Here is a 13,751-nt window from a genome sequence, read left to right as displayed (position 1 = left end):
AAAGGGATAGAAGGAAACATAGTAGGTGAATATGGATTGGGGGAAGAAATGAAAGAGGAAGCCGCCTTGTAGAATTTTGCACAGAGCATAACTTAATCATAGCTAACACTTGGTTCAAGAATCATTAAAGAAAGTTGTATACCTGGAAGAATCCTGGAGATACTAAAAGGTATCAGATAGATTATGTAATGGTAAGACAGAGATTTAGGAACCAGGTTTTAAATTGTAAGACATTTCCAGGGGCAGTTGTGGATTCTGACCACAATCTGTTGGTTATGAACTGCAGATTGAAACTGAAGAAACTGCAAAAAGGTGGGAATTTAAGGAGATGGGACCTGGATAAACTGAAAGAACCAGAGGTTGTAGAGAGTTTCAGGGAGAGCATAAGGGAACAATTGACAGGAATGGGGGAAAGAAATACAGTAGAAGAAGAATGGGTAGCTCTGAGGGATGAAGTAGTGAAGGCAGCAGAGGATCAAGTAGGTAAAAAGACGAGGGGTAATAGAAATCCTTGGGTAACAGAAGAAATATTGAATTTAATTGATGAAAGGAGAAAATATAAAAATGCAGTAAATGAAGCAGGCAAAAAAGGAATACAAACGTCTCAAAAATGAGATCGACAGGAAGTGCAAAATGGCTAAGCAGGGATGGCTAGAGGACAAATGTAAGGATGTAGAGGCTTGTCTCACTAGGGGTAAGATAGATACTGCCTACAGGAAAATTAAAGAGACCTTTGGAGAGAAGAGAACCACTTGTATGAATATCAAGAGCTCAGATGGCAACCCAGTTCTAAGCAAAGAAGGGAAGGCAGAAAGGTGGAAGGAGTATATAGAGGGTTTATACAAGGGCGATGTACTTGAGGATAATATTATGGAAATGGAAGAGGATGTAGATGAAGATGAAATGCGAGATAAGATACTGCGTGAAGAGTTTGACAGAGCACTGAAAGACCTGAGTCGAAATAAGGCCCCGGGAGTAGACAACATTCCATTAGAACTACTGATGGCCTTGGGAGAGCCAGTCATGACAAAACTCTACCATCTGGTGAGCAAGATGTATGAGACAGGCGATATACCCACAGACTTCAAGAAGAGTATAATAATTCCAATCCCAAAGAAAGCAGGCGTTGACAGATGTGAAAATTACCGAACTATCAGTTTAATAAGTCAGAGCTACAAAATACTAACGCGAATTCTTTACAGACGAATGGAAAAACTGGTAGAAGCGGACCTCGGGGAAGATCAGTTTGGATTCCGTAGAAATGTTGGAACACGTGAGGCAATACTAACCTTACGACTTATCTTAGAAGAAAGATTAAGAAAAGGCATACCTACGTTTCTAGCATTTGTAGACTTAGAGAAAGCTTTTGACAACGTTAACTGGAATACTCTCCTTCAAATTCTGAAGGTGACAGGGGTAAAATACAGGGAGCGAAAGGCTATTTACAATTTGTACAGAAACCAGATGGCAGTTATAACAGTCGAGGGGCATGAAAGGGAAGCAGTGGTTGGGAAAGGAGTGAGACAGGGTTGTAGCCTCTCCCCGATGTTATTCAATCTGTATAGTGAGCAAGCAGTAAAGAAAACAAAAGAAAAATTCGGATTAGGTATTAAAATTCATGGAGAAGAAGTAAAAACTTTGAGGTTCGCCGATGACATTGTAATTCTGTCAGAGACAGCAAAGGACTTGGAAGAGCAGTTGAACGGAATTGACAGTGTCTTGAAAGGAGGTTATAAGATGAACATCAACAAAAGCAAAACGAGGATAATGGAATGTAGTCAAATTAAATCGGGTGATGGTGAGGGGATTAGATTAGGAAATGAGACACTTAATAGTAAAGGAATTTTGCTATTTAGGGAGCAAAATAACTGATGATGGTCGAAGTAGAGAGGATATAAAATGTAGACTGGCAATGGCAAGGAAATCGTTTCTGAAGAAGAGAAATTTGTTAAAATCGAGTATAGATTTAAGTGTCAGGAAGTCGTTTCTGAAAGCATTTGCATGGAGTGTAGCCATGTATGGAAGTGAAACATGGACGATAACCAGTTTGGACAAGAAGAGAATAGATGCTTTTGAAATGTGGTGCTACAGAAGAATGCTGAAGATAAGGTGGGTAGATCACGTAACTAATGAGGAGGTATTGAATAGGATTGCGGAGAAGAGAAGTTTGTGGCACAACTTGACTAGAAGAAGGGATCGGTTGGTAGGACATGTTTTGAGGCATCAAGGGATCACAAATTTAGCATTGGAGGGCAGCGTGGAGGGTAAAAATCGTAGAGGGAGACCAAGAGATGAACACACTAAACAGATTCAGAAGGATGTAGGCTGCAGTAGGTACTGGGAGATGAAGAAGCTTGCACAGGATAGAGTAGCATGGAGAGCTGCATCAAACCAGTCTCAGGACTGATGACCACAACAACAACAACAATCCAAACGTAACAGTACTACGCATGCATATCACCACGTTTCAGGTGCGATGGATCAGTTTCATGAAGCGATTAGCTCCATAACCAATAATATCACTACGAACTATGCATACTATCTTCCAATAAATGTTAATATATTCCAGTTTCCATATAAAACAGAGAATTTGGATGTGCATTGGATTCAACTGCGGCCGGCCGGAGTGGCCGAGCGGTTAAAGGCGCTACAGTCTGGAAACGCACAACCGCTACGGTCGCAGGTTCGAATCCTGCCTCCGGCGTGGATGTGAGTGATGTCCTTAGGTTAGTTAGGTTTAAGTAGTTCTAAGTTCTAGGGGACTTATGACCACAGCAGTTGAGTCCCATAGTGCTCAGAGCCATTTGAACCATTTGATTCAACTGCAAATAACTAGAGCAATTGCATTTAGTGTGTTCGTGTCCAACAAATCAAAAAATTCCAAGCAAAATTAACGTGCTCTCAGATCTATGTTGTGTACAATGGAAATTTAACTGAACTATTACCTAAACTTATTTTGTGAGCCACAAACATCCCACACTGCAGAACTTAGTCGGTTGTCGAGGTGGAATCGATATATATTATACAGTAAACTCCGCGGATAATTGGAACTGTCACAACCTCTACTCTAAAAAACGCCGTAGTGTTGGTGGCAGAGCATATTTCTTAGTGTATCATGTATTTAAAGTTTCCTTCCATTACAATCATTGTGTACCGGTTTTTTTTTTCTTACACAGGCGGGTTCAAATGTGTGATAATAATATTTTAATATAAACAGGAAGTGAATAATAAAGACTGTCGTATAGAAATTGTTTGGAAGCACCTCGATCACTGATAGTTGGAACCATAGACAATTTATCTAGTGAAACTATGTGCTACATTTGCTTGTTGAAGAGAATCTGTCGCTCTTGCTAATGCTGTTGCATCGGGGACAAGCAAAGGCTCTGTAGGAACTAGGTGCAGTTGGTAGTATGATCATTTGGTTGTGTATATGGGAGAGTAGTAACAGAATATGAGGAACGTTGTGGTTACCAGATACAGCAGTTGAACTTGTATTAGAGTTTTATTTGATATACAACTCAGAGGAGCTACATTCCTTTTTTATACAAAAAATAATTATATTCTATTTGCATATAATACATGTTAATGTAGTGACATTTTTAAATACTTAATAACTAATATACTTGTTGGCAAAAGGCTTACAATAATCAGGTACAAAAGAAGATCTAGCATTAGTATGGTACGCACTGTAAAGCACTTTGCATATGCTATAACCTTCTGGCAGAGCCTACCCACGGTCTCCGTCTGCATCCATTTTCCTGCCTCCCTCAATTGTTTTCGGTATTGTGTTTTAATTTTGACTGATCAGTGCTGTAGGAAGAATGAAGAAAAGATCAGTGCTTTGAAATCTTGTCGCCTTAGCTTGTACATTGCATAGTGGTAGGATTTCGTCGATTGTATGGAACTGTCGAAGATGCAGAAGCACCCAGAGTCAGTGTGTGAAACTTTAATTATTTTACCCGTTTAAGACGCTCCATAATCAATCGAATTTTTGCGTGACGTGCAGCAACGAAAGGAAAGGAAGTAAAAGTTCTCTCGTGTGTGACAGCTATCTTCTATTAGCAATTGGGGTTCTCCTCGTAATTCCTACGCGTTCTCCTTTATTTTACACTTTTCTATTGCAGAGTGTCTGGGTTTTGATCGTTTGACTCCTCTGTTCTCTACGCTTTTATAGGGCCACGCTTACGTTTGTTGTACAGTTGTTCGTAGTGGCTGTAATGGGTGAGTGAGGAGGATACGGGACATTTAATTGTTTTTCTCTCGGAAAATAATTAATGTATCAGTAAGTACTCTCTTAACTTCCGCGTGGTATTAAATGTTCATTGATATTTGTAGTATATTTGAAAGAGATTATTTGAAAATGATTGTCGCCAAGAAGATCCTGAGACAGTCTGCGTGACATAGTATTTAATTTTAGACCCCGTTCAGTTTGTAGTAGAGGAGCTCGACTGAGCCACTAACCAACCATTTTAAGATCTTTTGAGAAAACTTTAAAGCAAGTGTGGTGTTAAATTGTGTGAGTAAAGAGACTTCACGGTGCCTCACATTACGAGGAAGGACATTTTGTGTAATATCGTTTAGGTAACGAATTACTTACGCGGAAACTCTAAACCCAGTGGATCAATTGCATACGTACAGAAGGGAGCAGTTGCCGTATTTCTATAAATTTCGATAAATTATTTACTGACGAGAACTTTCATAATCAAAGGCTCCATTGTGATTGGAATTATCTCTAATTTTGATTAATCGATTGTTAACTTGTCATTGCGGCACAAATGTGTAGGACGCTATTAACATGTACATTGTTGCATAGCTACTAATCCCTCTCTGAAGATTTGAATGTTTCACTTTTGATTTCTGTCAAATTATGTGGTTGCTACGGTCGCTACAGAGGCTCTTCTTTAAGCGCAATATATTAAGTGGAAATGTGATTGTGAGAGTGTGTGAAAGGTGTATGTAGATTTCAGTGAACGAATTTTGTATTCTGCTGGTGTCAACAGACACTGATAAGGGGGACCTTGCGCACTGCTCTGCCCTCTTCCATTTTGTGCATACCTAGAGGATCTGAAAGTCAGTATCCAGACATCTGTTTCCTGAAGCAGCAAACTCTGAAACATCATGTTTGAAGAGCAGAAGATTTCAAGTGCTGTCAGTTATAAGACATTTGATAATGTTAACACCCGTAAACATTCGATTGTTTAAAGAATCAAACTGCCATTTATAAAAAAAGCTCGAAACGTCAGATTACTTTACAAATGAGTTAAATTGTAAAACATTTGACTTTCAGCATGTAAGCGAGAAAAAGATTAGGAATTGTTGAAACTTATGAATAAAGTTTGTTGGATGTCGCTATTGTTGCCATTATGAAACACTGGATGTATACAGTGTGAGTAATTTGCATTCCATTTTAAGCAAAAGGTAGTTTTTAAGGGAACTCAATATTAATGAAGTCATATTTCCTGAAGTATGTGTCCTGCAATTATATGAGTTTGAGGTGCATTCAATTGGTTATGGGGATCCTGTCTTGTGTTGCGAATAAGAGTTGCTACTGCAGAAATAATAACTTGTACTGTAACATCTGTTGCTGGAGTTTGACTGAATGTACAGCGAAAATGTAGTGAGCCATAAACTTTTTTCTTCCGTCCTTTTGTGGGGACGTCGGCAAGAAAAGTTTCGTAAAGGTTTGAAATTAGGTTTAAAGTTTGTTGTGAAGTCGTAAATTTTCACTGTAAAATAGTGAATGAGTATAGTCTGGGTATTTGAGTGCCGTCAGTTACGCTGCTTCAAGTGTATTTCTAGGTATAATTCTTGTCTTATTATGTTAAAATTTTTAACATAAGATATATATTAATAAGTATATTATGAGAGCATTTTACATTTTTGAATTCGGTCAATAATTACGCGAAATGTAGAAAATAAAATTTTTGTTGCTGCTGGAAGCCTTTAGATAGGCAGCCTGAAGTGCGTGGTCCGAATATCGCTAGTGAAAATATTTTCGTTGCTTCTCTTTAAATTGCATACTTATTAACAAGCAGAAATATTCACCAATATCCAGTCATCTCGTTTTTAATAAAAATTATGTCCTTTACGTTTAATTACTTACTGTCTGACAACAATTTAAAATTCGAAACAAACATCTGAAATCCCTTATTATTAAACGAAAAAAAGTACGAACATGGAATGGCGTTCGGTCTCTTAGAATAATGGAGTATTATCTTTTTTGTTTAACGTATAGCACTTTTGCACCAAATTTAAACTGATTGTGAGTGATGCCAACTGCAAGCAGTTACTAACAAGGGAACCTCCCCATCGCACCCCTCTCAGATTTAGTTATAAGTTGGCACAGTGGATAGGCCTTGAAAAACTGAACACAATCAATCAAGAAAACAGGAAGAAGTTGTGTGGAACTATGTAAAAAATAAGCAAAATATGCAAACTGAGTACTCCATGCGTAAGATAGGCAACATCAAGTATAATCTGAGCGCGAGGTCGCCGTGGTCCCGTGGTTAGCGCGAGTAGCTGCGGAATGAGAGGTCCTTGGTTCAAGTCTTCCCTCGGGTGAAAATTTTACTTTCTTTATTTTCGCAAAGTTATGATCTGTCCATTCGTTTATTGACGTCTCTGTTCACTGTAATAAGTTCAGTATCTATGTTTTGCGACCGCACCGTAAAACCGTGCGATTACTACACGAAAGGACGTGCCTCTCCAATGGGAACCGAAAACATTTGTCGCAAGGTCATAGGTCCACCGATTCCTCCACAGGAAAACACGTATGACACATTCTATACGATACTGGTGACGGCATGTGCGTCACATGAGAGGAATATGTTGTCGATGCACCTAACTTAGCGAATGCGTAAAAAGATTTTTCTACCTTGCCCGATTTAGGTTTTCTTGTGGATGTGATAATCACTGTCAAAAAAGTGATGACGGACAGATAATAATTGTCTGAAAATAAAATTAAACTTTTCACTCGAGGGAAGACTTGAACTAAGGACCTCTCGTTCCGCAGCTGCTCACGCTAACCATGGGACCACGACGACCTTGCGGATACACTATCATTGATGTTGCCTATCTTTCACGTGGACTACTCAGTTTGTATATTTTGCTTATTTTTTCATAGTTCACACAACTTCTTCCTGTTTTCTTGATTGATCTGTGTTCAGTTTTTCAAGGTCTGCCCACTGTGCCAACTTATAACTAAATCTGAGGGGGGGGGGGGGGGGTGCGATGGGGAAGTTCCCTTGTAGGTAAAAGTGTAAAGATGTTATTTTTATTAAAAAGTACGGTATTATATTTGTTAAGTAACATTTCGGTTTCCAGAATGAGATTTTGACTCTGCAGCGGAGTGTGCACTGATATGAAACTTCCTGTCAAATTAAAACTGTGTAACGGACCGAGACTCGAATTCGGGACCTTTGCCTTTCGCGGGCAAGTGCTCTACCAACTGAGCTACCGAAGCACAAACTTCACAGAAGATCTTCTGCATACCTTGCAGAACTAGCACTCCTGGAAGGAAGAATAAATGTTCTTTAACATTTCTGTTTGTTAATAAATATGCAATCCAAGTAAAAGCAAGGCAAACATGTTTGTAATCATGAGATTCGAACTAGCGACCTTTGAATTACGAGGATTTTGCACTACGCTCTCATGTTCAGATAACTATGTTTATACGCTAAAAATGTTTGGTACTTAACAGCCCTAGCGAATTGATGACCGAGCACTGTGCTTCAAGTACTATTGAAGTATGAAGAAAATCGAAGAGGTACAATGTGTAGGATCCACTTGTGAATTTGGTATTTCTTCAAGTAATGAGACCTATGCATTTTTTAACTGTTGCTTTTCTCGGAGCTGTAGTGTCATCGTCAGGTTTCAGCCTATTTTGCGATAGGCCGCACGCGCATCTGTTACAATTTACTGCTCTTATGTCTACAGATAGATGAGGTAGTTACAGTGTAGCTGACTGGGTTAAATACGGCAGTACTTTGCTACTGTGAACGTGTGAGAGATGTTATGTAGTCTATTTGCTGTCCTCTGGCGCTAAAAGCAACTCACACAGCGAATTAGGGGAAATGGAACACTCTAACAGGAAAACTGGTCGTGGGGTGAGGCTTTGTTTGATGATACAGGTATTTTTCCGTAGCTGAAAGTCACTTGAGCTGTCCTGTGGGTGTCGTGTCGCGGACTGTTACCCCAGTGAGCCACCAAACCACAAGATTTAGCAACAGCTCAGGGAGGTCGGCGTAGTGCACAGGTGGGATGTGGCGGCAGGGCGGCGGACGGTGGAGGACCGCGGCGGCCGCGCCCCTCGGCCTAGTCGGGCACGCAGAAGGCGCTGTAGGTGCGGACGGCGCCGCCCGCCGCCGCGACGCCGCCCGGGACGACGCCGGGCGCCGCGTGGTGGCGCGGGCACGAGTGCGCCGGCGGGCAGACGCACAGCGAGCTCGTCGTCACCTCGTCGCGCAGCTCGGGCCGCTTCCGCGCCGTGAACAGCCGGCACGGCTCCTTGCGCGAGCACCGCAGCTTCTGCAACACCGCCGCGCGCCGCGCGCTACACACACACACACACACACACAGCGAATGTATTCTCTTCTCGTCGCGTAAACCCTTTTTACACGAACAACTTGCTGGTCTAAATCACGGCGGGTGCGCTTCACATTCGCGTGTGTAAATCACCCGCTAACCACATCACCAGCAGCTCAGTAACGTCACTCATCATTTGAATGTACGGGACATGGTATCGAACGAAAACTATTGATACTTAGGAGAAGTCTCGTAAGAAAAGTATTCTACTCATAGAATTCCGGAAGAAAAATATGATACCTTGAGGTATCGATACTTAAGCTTGATAAAAAGATTGGAGTGAATATTCTCTATCGGCTCTGCTCTTTCATCCCCGTTTTAAATTCTCTCCGTAACACGGAGAGAGAACCGATTACATAAGTAGAATCAAGCAATGTTGGGTGTCTGTTTGTCCTTAGGACAATTTAGGTTAAGTAGTGTGTAAGCTTAGGGACTGATGACCTTAGCAGTTAAGTTCCATTAGATTTCACACACATTTGAACAAATACAGAGTGTTACAAAAAGGTACGGCCAAACTTTCAGGAAACATTCCTCACACACAAAGAAAGAAAATATGTTATGTGGATATGAAATGATAATTAAATGGGCACCCTAGCTGCAAACAGGCGTTGATGTACTTCATTGGGGACATGTTGAAAATGTGTGCCCCGACCGGGACTCGAACGCGGGATCTCCTGCTTACATGGCAGACGCTCTATCCATCTGAGCCACCGAGGACACAGATGAATAGCGCGACTGCAGGGACTTATCCCTTGCACGCTCCCCGTGAGATCCACATTCCCAACATGTCAACACCACTACGTTCGCAGTGCGCCTAATAGATGTTATGTGGATATGTGTCCGGAAACGCTTACTTTCCATGTTAGAGCTCATTTTATTACTTCTCTTCAAACCACATTAATCATGGAATGGAAACACACAGCAACAGAATGTACCAGCGTGACTTCAAACACTTTGTTACAGGAAATGTTCAAAATGTCCTCCGTTAGCGAGGATACATGCATCTACCCTGCGTCGCATGGAATCCCTGATACGCTGATGCAGCCCGGGAGAATGGCGTATTGTATCACAGCCGTCCACAATACGAGCACAAAGAGTCTCTACATTTGGTACCGGGGTTGCGTAGACAAGAGCTTCCAAATGCTCCCATAAATGAAAGTCAAGAGGGTTGAGGTCAGGAGAGCGTGGAGGCCATGGAATTGGTCCGCCTCTACCAATCCATCGGTCACCGAATCTGTTGTTGAGAAGCGTACGAACACTTCGACTGAAATGTGCAGGAGCTCCATCGCGAATGAACCACATGTTGTGTCGTACTTGTAAAGGCACATGTTCTAGCAGCACAGGTAGAGTATCCCGTATGAAATCATGATAACGTGCTCCATTGAGCGTAGGTGGAAGAACATGGGGCCCAATCAAGACATCACCAACAATGCCTGCCCAAACGTTCACAGAAAATCTGTGTTGATGACGTGATTGCACAATTGCGTGCGGATTCTCGTCAGCCCACACATGTTGATTGTGAAAATTTACAATTCGATCACGTTGGAATGAAGCCTCATCCGTAAAGAGAACATTTGCACTGAAATGAGGATTGACACATTGTTGGATGAACCATTCGCAGAAGTGTACCCGTGGAGGCCAATCAGCTGCTGATAGTGCCTGCACACGCTGTACATGGTACGGAAACAACTGGTTCTCCCGTAGCACTCTCCATACAGTGACGTGGTCAACGTTACCTGGTACAGCAGCAACTTCTCTGACGCTGACATTAGGGTTATCGTCAACTGCACGAAGAATTGCCTCGTCCATTGCTGCAGGTGTCCTCGTCGTTTTAGGTCTTCCCCAGTCGCGAGTCATAGGCTGGAATGTTCCGTGCTCCCTAAGACGCCGATCAATTGATTCGAACGTCTTCCTGTCGGGACAGCTTCGTTCTGGAAATCTGTCTCGATACAAACGTACCGCGAAACGGCTATTTCCCCGTGCTAATCCATACATCAAATGGGCGTCTGCCAACTCCGCATTTGTAAACATTGCACTGACTGCAAAAGCACGTTCGTGATGCACACTAACCTGTTGATGCTACGTACTGATGTGCTTGATGCTAGTACTGTAGAGTAATGAGTCGCATGTCAACACAAGCATCGTAGTCAACATTACCTTCCTTCAATTGGGCCAACTGGCGGTGAATCGAGGAAGTACAGTACATACTGACGAAACTAAAATGAACTCTAACATGGAAATTAAGCGTTTCCGGACACATTTCCACATAACATCTTTTCTTTATTTGTGTGTGAGGAATGTTTCCTGAAAGTTTGGCCGTACCTTTTTGTAACACCCTGTATATCGATACTTGCGTATTGGAGCCATTAGTATCTGGATTCAGTGAATTCGTTTTTGGAGTGTTTACTTCGACGACTTGGCAACCGCAGTTTGAATGAGAATGTGTTCCGTTGATTACGAATCTGTGTAAAATTTTTGGTGAACAATTAACACCATTAAATTTCAGCCTTCCGGGCATTGTTTTTAAGATCGGACCACTGATAACGAACGCTCGCTGTCAGTGCTGATTACGTGAAGGTGTCAGTCGGTCATTTCGACAACTCCATAAAATGGATGCCCGTTCGTCAGTCCAAGGACGCGAAGCAAAGTGTTGCAGACTGCTGGCCAACCCCTCTGCGCCGCCATTGGATTCACCTCGTGACTAATTTTCTTCAGGTGTCTCCTAGCCTTCCATTCTTATTTTCTTTGCTTGAGCATTGTCTGTATAGTAAAACAAATACGCTGTTGAATATGAAACTCTGCAGGAAGGTGATCTGGTTTTAGTTTGCTACTGTGATTCTGTTAGAAATCTATGATGCCTTTAAAAGGAAGGAAAGCTTCTTAAATTAAGTTTCTTTCAGTAACTTTAATGGTTCATCCTCTGCTTTGTGTTCCATGCGGTATCGTTTTACAAATTAATACATCTCGCGCTGACACATCTTTCACGATTTTCGTTTGTCATTTGTCAAAAAGTGCAGCCGAGTCTCAAACATTTAACACTCCAAAGGTAAGTAGTTCATTCGCCCATGTTTCTCATGCAAAGGAAACATTTTTGTTAAAATGTGATGTCCACAGCAATGCTATCCCTGTGCGTAAGAGAAGTTAGCACTGCTTCACGTTACCCGACACTGGCTATGGAGCAGATGGGAGGTCTGAGTGGTATGAAGACGGTACCCAAACAAGGCTTTTTACCATATGGATCGGAATTAGTATTAATCATTATTTGCAGCGGAATTTAATTTTGTTTCTTACCCAGACAAGTTGGGTAATTACATGAGACACTTTAAGTAATTTTTAAGTATCCTGTTTTCGGCAGTCATATTGTTTTATATGCTGTATGGACCGCCGCTCTCGCTCGTTTCTACTATGACAGCGGTTCCATATTTTAGTGATAGACGCACATTTGATCACTCCCAGACCCACGGAGGGTGACGGTGTCAAATTAGGACGACAGGAGCAGATTTGAAAATGGCAGAGGACCGAAATCAAATGATCGTGTAATATAGATGATTGTGATCGTAATACAGCCAAGGTGGAAAATGGAAACGTCTTTTAATAAATTTGCTGGCTCTTCCACCCGATATGGAAAAAGTTAATGAACTCGCGAATTCGCCTTTTATGTACGTTTTCAGTAAATTGCTGCACTACATTGCTCACAGGTGGGATCGCTGTAAGATTAAGCGCAATCGAGGACATAGAGTTAATGTTCCCTGCATCATTTGCAGAATTTGTGTCGAAATAATAGAGAAACGGTCCGATAACGGGCCATGTTATTCTATGATTTGTTTGTGTTTATTGATGCATACTGATTGTTTACAGAATAATAAACAGGAAAATGTTATAATTAAAAAAAACGTATGAATATATTAGTTTTCGCCATTATTCTTGTTACAAGTGATTCACAAATTTAACCAACAAAGTAAAGATATTTTTCTGCTATACTGGAAAATCTACCTGTGTTTCGCAAAATATTTATCTGTGGAACAGAAGGAGATGTCTGAAAGAATATATCTGGCATATCTTGCTAATTATCACTGGGATTATCTTGTCTTGTTAGAGATAAGCACACCAGGTATTCTCGCAAGGCACAAACACAATGTATATTTACCAGCGTGACAGTAACTATACATCATTCAACTGAAGACGCAGTCAGAAACCTCATAAATCTCCATACATCATGGAGATCATTAAATAAATCTCATTTTAATTATTTGTATTCGGAGTTTATCTTTCGAGAGTCAATAAGGAAAGGGGCAATAACAGCTACTCTGTCTTTAGCATTTCTTTCTTCCACTACAGCCACAAAGAATTACACGAAAATCTTTCATACTTATCCTTTCAGAAGCTCCCGTGTGGGGTGCAAGATATAAGACGCATTGCGAAAACTTCGGTAAATAAAACCTAGTTAAGAGTATTCACTGTTTAGTATTGGATGGATCATCTCTCATAACTGTTAGTTAGTTCCTTTTGTCTCTCACTAACAGTCGCAATGCCTTAATAAAGGAAACAAATAGTAGGTAGCGGGTGCAAGGTCTGCACAAAAGAACTATTTTGTGCTGTAGTAGAATATTTACTTCAGTAAATTTTTTTACACGACACCCATCGGCTACTATATCATTGTCAGCAAACTTCGAAAGGCATGCCGCTGAGAGTGCGACACAACCAAAACGATATTGAGTAATTCTCCGCCTTTTTTGGATCATGACAGGTGTGAGGCAGCGACAGTACACATTCAGGGGAGTACACAATGATCAGTAATCAGCGATTCCAGTGCGGCTACTTCGGCGACACAAGGCGCTCGGCGGCAATGGCCTTGTCCCTGTTCAGTGGTACTCCTTTCATGCAATTGAATGTAGCCGTTTTCAAAGGTGCGTCTGTAGTAGTGCGACAGCTGACACCAAATAGACGCTGAAGTCCAATAGTGTGCCATTTGAACTTGGATACTGCCAAGTAATAGGGTCTCTCCTTCCAGTCATCTCATAGGGGAAATTGCTCGTTGACCACATTTCGGACTATGAAGCTGAAATACAATGTTGCGCCTTCCTTTTCAAGGACAGTATGATCCTATCCTTTTGAGATTGTACGAAAGTAAACAACTACGCTACTGTTAGATACTTATGTAAATAATG

At 41.3% G+C, this 13,751-nt stretch overlaps 1 protein-coding gene and 1 non-coding gene across 3 annotated transcripts in view; both read left to right on the top strand.

Annotated features, from left to right (window-relative positions):
• LOC126199308 (elongation factor-like GTPase 1) overlaps positions 1-13,751 on the top strand; it is a 630,571-nt gene that overhangs the window by 472,985 nt on the left and 143,835 nt on the right. The gene's annotated exons all lie outside the window — the stretch shown is intronic.
• On the top strand, positions 2,621-2,704 carry Trnas-gga (transfer RNA serine (anticodon GGA)). Its single transcript is given in 2 exon segments — positions 2,621-2,660; positions 2,670-2,704. It is a non-coding gene; the product is annotated as a tRNA-Ser (tRNA).

The sequence above is a fragment of the Schistocerca nitens genome, chromosome 8 (assembly GCF_023898315.1).
Source record: "Schistocerca nitens isolate TAMUIC-IGC-003100 chromosome 8, iqSchNite1.1, whole genome shotgun sequence".
NCBI lineage: Eukaryota > Metazoa > Arthropoda > Insecta > Orthoptera > Acrididae > Schistocerca > Schistocerca nitens.
This window is presented reverse-complemented; position numbering and strand designations above follow the sequence as displayed.